The sequence below is a fragment of the Suricata suricatta genome, chromosome 10, assembly GCF_006229205.1.
Source record: "Suricata suricatta isolate VVHF042 chromosome 10, meerkat_22Aug2017_6uvM2_HiC, whole genome shotgun sequence".
Lineage (NCBI taxonomy): Eukaryota > Metazoa > Chordata > Mammalia > Carnivora > Herpestidae > Suricata > Suricata suricatta.
This window is the reverse complement of record NC_043709.1, coordinates 58,003,733-58,010,841: the sequence shown is the minus strand read 5'-3', so window position 1 is coordinate 58,010,841 and position 7,109 is coordinate 58,003,733. Positions and strand designations below refer to the sequence as shown.

Here is a 7,109-nt window from a genome sequence, read left to right as displayed (position 1 = left end):
TCAACAAAGAAAAAAGGCCTTCTCAACCTGTTCCTCTCATATGATAGTTGTCTCTATCTCTTATGGAAGCTGCATCTTCATGTATGTGAAAACATCAGCAAAGGAAGGGGTTGCTTTGACCAAAGGTGTAGCTATGCTCAACACCTCTGTTGCTCCAATGCTGAATCCATTTATTTACACTTTAAGGAACCATCAGGTGAAACAAGCATTTAAGGATCTTGTGAGAAAGATACTTTTTTCAAAACCATTGATCTGACTGTAATTTGTAACTAAAATATTGTGAAAATTAAAAACGGGAAACCTCACTGAAGTGGACGCTAGAAGAGGCAGCTGGAAGGGGGACCTATACCATTCAATGTCAGTCACAGGATGAATTCACAATTACAGACTCCCCAAAACTATAGAGAGCAGGAAAAGATCAATAATTACAGGACCCAATAGGGAAAGATGTACATTGCATCTCCTATAATAAAGCAACTAGCACAACCAACACAGCCAAGAAAAAATCATCAGCACCCTAAATGCTTGCTTTTCTCTAATGAACTTTTATTCAAAACAACCTCTCCCAATTTCCACCTTCTTATCTATAAAGTAACAGTATTTGTTTGTTGGATTTGCCTATAGTTATTCCTTAACTTGCATGACCCAACCTGAAATTCTCAGTTATTCTCAAATAAATCCATTTTTCTTTCTGGCAAAATCACTGACTGTTTTATTGTTAAGGTTAACAATATAAACACAACAATTTTACTGTGAAATCAATAGGTAATTCATTATTTTATTTCTCCTCTCTTCTTACTTTTATCACTTTTCTGGAATACAGTTGCTTATGCTATTTTGGATTCAATGTTTTACATTGTAAGTTCTCCTTATATAATGTAGCACCTGGGTGGGTCAGTCAGTTAAGCATCCAACTCTTGATGTTGGCTCAAGTCAAGGTCTCACAGTTCGTAGGGTTGAGCCCCACATCAGGATCTCTGCTGACAGTGCAGAGACTGCTTGGGATTCTTTCTCTCCCTCTCTCTCAGCCTCTGCCTCACTCATACTCTCTCTCTCTCTCTCAAAATAAATAAAAATATAATCATTAAAAAAGTTCTCCTTGGTTATGTTTAAATGAAGTTGCTTTTACAGCACCAAAGACTTAATCATCCATTTCCTATATAAAAAGTAGCTACTTTTTTGCATGGACCTCAAGTATATTGTAGTATAGAGGTGGAATTTAAGGAAAGGTATTAAGCAGGCTGTGTTTTAGCTTATGGGCAAGTAATAAATTGTACCATGTATCTTGAATGTATCATAGATAAGCTGCTATATGATGATTGCCCCTTCAGATAGCTGTGAAATTAGGTGATTAACTAGTTGTTACTTAACCTTCTAATTTCTGTATAAGTCTAATTACATGAAATAGAAGTAGGGGTTTTGATTTTTTACTTTGTTTTTCTGTTTGGGGTGTCATTCTAACTACTGTATTATAAATGATGGAAAATAATTGCACATGTTAAAAAATAAATTGTGTTATATTAAAAAAAAGTTCTCCTTATATAAATTTAAGCACAAACTCATTAGGAATGATCTGTAGTATTTTTCAAATGATACAAGACAAAAATGAATAAACCACTTCTATAAATGTATGTACTTTAAATATCATACGGGTGTTGATATTTATCATTTTATTATTTATTCAAAAAGCATAGAACACTAGAATTTTAGTTATTAAATTATATATATATACATATATATATATGACTATACCTACATATGTGTGTACCTACATTAAATATTCACGTATATGTCTACCTACTGCTTTAATGATTTTTTCCTTTAAAATGACCCATAAAAGAAACTAAGGCAAAAGCGCATGATAAAAGAATTAGAGAATTCAGTGACTCATTAAAAAAGGAATAACATCTTAATCATAGGAGTCCAAAAAGATGAAGAGAGAGAAAAAGGGGTAGAAGGTTTATGTGAGTAATTATAGCAGAGAATTTCCTAACCAAGGGAAAGACAGACATCTGTATCCAGGAAGCACAGAAAACTCCCATTGGGTTCAACAAATACAAACAATCAACAAGGCATATCATAATCAAATTCACAAACTACACAAAGAAAGAATTATGAAAGCAGCAAGGTGGGGGGAAAGTCCTTAATCTACAAAGGAAAACAGATCGGGTTCACAGCAGACCCATTCACAGAAACTAAACAGGCAAGAAAGGAGTGGCAAGATATTCAATGTGTTGATTCAGAAAAAATCTGCAGCCAAAAATTCTTTATCCAGTAAGGCTGTCATTCAAAATAGGAGAGATCAAAAGTTTCATAGACAGGCAATAACTAAAAGAGTTCATTGCAACTAAACTGACCCTGCACAAAATTTTAAGGAGACCGCTCTGAGGGGAGACAAAAATGATATAAAACAAAAAAAAGACCAAAAGCAACAAAGACTAGAAGGAACTAAAGAACATCCCCAGAAACTCCAACAGTACATGCAACACAATGGTAACAAGTTTATATCTTTCATTACTCACTCTAAATGTCAACGGACTTTACATAGCGTAACAGAATGGATAAGAAAAGAAGATCCTTCCAAATGGATCTTATAATGCTTGGATCTATAAGGATTTTATCTTGTTTACAAGACACCCATTTTAGAGCTAACATCACCTTCATTTGAAAGTAAGGGAACTGAGGGGTAACTGGGTGGCTCAGTCGGTTAAGTGTCCAACTTTGGCTCAGGTCATGATCTCACAGTTTGTGAGTTTGAGCCCCGCCTCAGGCTCTGTGCTGACAACTCAGAGCCTGGAGCTGCTTCAGATTCTGTGTCTCCCTCCCTCTCTGTCCCTCCCCAACTCATGGTCTGCCTCTCTCTCTCAAAAATAAATAATAAAAATTTTTTACAAATTTTTGTTAAAAAGTAAGGGGATGGAGAACCTTATCTAATGCTAAAGGTCATATACACACACACACAAAAAAGCCAGAATACCATACTTATGTCAGAGAATCTAGATTTTAAATAAACAATTGTAACAAGAGATGAAGAAGGACATTATATAATAATGAAGGGGTCTATCCACCAAGTAGATCTAACAATAATAAACATCTATACCCCCAATGGGATAACACCCAAATATATAAATCTATTAATTACAAACATAAGGAAACTCATTAATTGTAAAAACCATTATTAGGGGACTTCAACACCCACTTACAGCAAAGGACAGATCATGTAAACAGAAATCAACAGGGAAACAATGGCCTTGAATGACATACTAGACCGGATGGACTTAACAGATATATTCAGAACATTTCATCCTAAAGCAGCAGAATACACATTCTTCTCAAGTGCACATGGAACATTTTCCAAAACAGATCACATACTGGGACACAAATCAGCCCTCAAGTCCAAAATGATCGAGATCATACCATGCATATTTTCAGACCACAACACTATGAAACTCAAAATCAACCACAAGAAAAAATTTGGAAAGACAACAAATACTTGGAGATTAAAGAACATCTACTAAAGAATGAATGAGGTAACCAAGAAGTTAAAGAGGAAATTAAAAAGTACATGGAAGCCAATGACAATGATAGCATTAACCAACACCTCTGGGATGCAAAAGGTGGGTCATAAGAGGGAAGTACATAGTAATCCAGGATTTCCTAAAGAAGGAAGAAAGGTCTCAGACACACACTCTAACCTTACACCTTAAAAAGCTGGGAAAAGAACAGCAAATAAAACCAAAAAAAACAACATAAGACAGGAAATAATAAAGATTAGAGCAGAAAAAAATGCTATTGAATCCAAAAAACAGTAGAACAGATCAATGAAACCAGGAGTGGGTTCTTTGGAAGAATTAACCCCTAGCTAGATAAACCCCTAGCTAGTTTGATCAAAATGAAAAAAGGAAATGACCTCAAAATATCACATCAAGACTGAAAGAGAAGAGATCACAATGAACACTGCAGAAATTAAAAAATAATAATAATAAGAGAATATCATGAACAACTGTATGCCAACAAATTGGACAATCTGGAAGAAATGAAAACCTTCCTAAAAACATACAAACTACCAAAATTGAAACAGGAAGAACTACGAAAATTGAACAGACCCATGATCAGTAAAGAAACTGAATTGTAATCAAAATCTCCCAAAAAATCAGAGTCCAAGACCAGATGGATTTCCAAAGGAATTCTATCAAACATTTAAAGTAGAGTTAACACCTATTCCCTGGACACTGTGCCAGAAAAATAGAAATGGAAGGAAACTTTCAAAATCATTCTACAAGGCCTGCATTACCTAGAATCCAAAACCAGGCAAAGATCTCACTAAAAAAGAGAATTACAGGCCAATTTCCCTGATGAATATGGATGCAAACATTCTCAACAAGATACTAGCTAACCGAATCCAAAAGTACATTAAAATAATTATTCACCACAATCAAGTGGGATTTATACACGGGATGTAGGACTTGTTCAATATCCACAAATCAACCAATGTGATACATCACATTCATAAAAGAAAGAACAAGACCCACATGATCCTCTCAATAATTGCAGAGAAAGCATATGACAAAATACAGCATCCTTTCTTGATAAAATCGCTCAAGAAAGTAGAAATGGATCATATCTCAAGATCATAAAAACCATATATGAAAGACCCACTGCTAATATCATCCTCAAATGGGAAAAACTGAGAGTTTTACCCCTAAGGTCAGGAACAAGACAGAAATAACCACTCTCACCATTGTTATTCAACATAGTTTTGGTAGTCCTAGCCTTAGCAATAAAACAACAAAAACAAATAAAAGACACCAAACTGGCAAGAAGGAAGTCAAACTTTCACTCCTCATAGATGACACGATTCTCTATATGGAAAACCCAAAGTATTACACCAAAAAACTACTAGAACTGATCCAGGAATTCAGGAAAGTGGCGGGATATAAAATCAATGCACAGAAATCAGTTGCATTTCTGTACACCAATAATGAAACAGGAGAAAGAGAAATTGAGGAAATGACCTCATTTACAATTGCACCAAAAACCATAAATACCTAGGAATAAACCTGACCAAAGAGGTGAAACATCTATCAACTGAAAACTATAGAAAGGTTATGAAAGAAATTGAAGAAGACACACACACACACACACACACACACACACACACACACACACACAAAATGGGAAAATTCATGCTCATGGATTGGAAGAGCAACTATGGTTAAAATGTCAACACTACCCAAAGCAATCTACTTAATCAATTCAATTCCTATCAAAATAACACCAGCATTCTTCACAGAGCTAGAACAAACAATCCTAAAATTTGTATGGAACTAGAAAAGACATCAAATAGCCAAAGCAATCTGAAAGCTAGAAGTATCACAATTCCAGATTTAAAGATGTATTACAGAGGCACCTGGGTGGCTCAGTCAGTTTAGCATCCAACTTTGGTTTATATCATAATCTCATGATTCATGAACTTGAGCCTCATGTCGACCTCTGTGCTTACAGCTCAGAGCCTGGAGCCTGAACCAGATTCTGTGTCTCCTCTCTCTGCCCCTCCCCAATTCATTCCTGTCTTTTCTCTCTCTCTTTCTATCTCTCTCAAATATAAATTGTCGGGAGCCACCACGTCTTCCGGCTGCCTCAGGCAAGGATTATCACTCTCTGGGAGGGAACCAGTAAACAAGATTTGCATCTGGAGGCTGGAGATTGCCATTTCCTGGTCAAAATAATTTGGCGACTGTCTTGCTGCGCCAGACGTAGATTTGGCCAGGGTGCACAAAAGATCAAAACCTTATTTCGGTATGCAGCCCTAGCTTCCCCTCCCCAGTGTTGCAGACGCAACTCTGCGTGCTTCCCTTTGAAGCTGTGTCCGGAGTTTGCAGTTTCGGTTTTTCCTTTTCTCTAATATTCATGTGACTCTGTTACCTGACAACCGACCCGGGGCTGTTCCCCGCCCCAACATTCTATATAAGAGGAATTATTTTCTTAATAAAGGACGAAGAAGCAAGAGGTTTGATCAGAAATCATGTGCTGTCTTCACTCTCTGCGTCTCCCTCCTGCCCTGTTTTCTCTCCCTCCCTCAGGATCAAGGACACGCGACAAGGTACAGCCGAACTCCAGGGACGAGTGTGGCGGGACCTGGCTAAGGCTAAGACAATAAATGAACATTTACATATTTTAAAAAGAGATGTATTACAAAGCTTTAATCATCAAGGCAGTATGGTACTAGCACAAAAACAGACTCTCAGATCAGTAGTACAGAATAGAGAACCCAGAAATGGACCCACAAACTTACGGCCAACTAAGTTTTACAAAGCAGGAAAGAACATCCATCAGAATAAAAATAGTCTCTTCAGCAAATGGGGTTGGGAAAACTGAACAGTGACATGAAGAAGATTGATCCTGTACCACTTTCTTACACCTTACACAAAAATAAACTCAAAATGGGTGAAAGACCTAACTGTAGACAGGAAGCCATCAAAATCCTAGAGGAGAAACCAGGCAAACACCTCTTTGACCTTGGCTGCAGCAACTTCTTACTCAACACATCTCCAGAGGCAAGGGACACAAAAGCACAAATGACTATTGGGACCTCATCAAGATTAAAAGTTTCTGTTAGTTGCCTGTTACTTTTTTGATTGTTTCCTTTGCAGTGCAGAAGCTTTTTATCTTGATGAGGTCCCAGTAGTTCATTTTTGTTCTTGATTCCCTTGCCTCTGGGGATGTGTCTAGGAAGAAATTGCTGCGATTGAGGTCTAGAAGGCTATATTTCCTGCTTTTTCTTCAAGGGTTTTTATGGTTTCCCCTCTCACATTCAGATCCTTTATCCATTTTGAGTTTATTTTTGTGAATGGTGTCAGAAAGTGGTCTAATTTTATTTTTCTACATGTTGCTGTCCAGCTCTCCCAGCATCACCTGTTGAAGAGGCTGTCTTTTTTCCATTGGATACTCTTTCCTGCTTTGTCAAAGATTGACTGGCCATATAATTGTGGGTCCAGTTTTGGGTTCTCTATTCTATTCCATTGGTCCATGTGTCTGTTTTTGTGCCAGTACCATACTGTCTTGATGATGACAGCTTTGTAGTAGAGGCTAAAGTCTGGGATTGTGAT

At 36.9% G+C, this 7,109-nt stretch overlaps 1 protein-coding gene and 1 pseudogene across 1 annotated transcript in view; one reads left to right on the top strand and one right to left on the bottom strand.

The window, feature by feature from the left end:
• LOC115303618 overlaps positions 1 to 256 on the top strand; it is a 9,187-nt pseudogene extending 8,931 nt beyond the window's left edge.
• LOC115303619 (olfactory receptor 6C70-like) overlaps positions 1 to 7,109 on the bottom strand; it is a 104,469-nt gene that overhangs the window by 39,552 nt on the left and 57,808 nt on the right. The gene's annotated exons all lie outside the window — the stretch shown is intronic.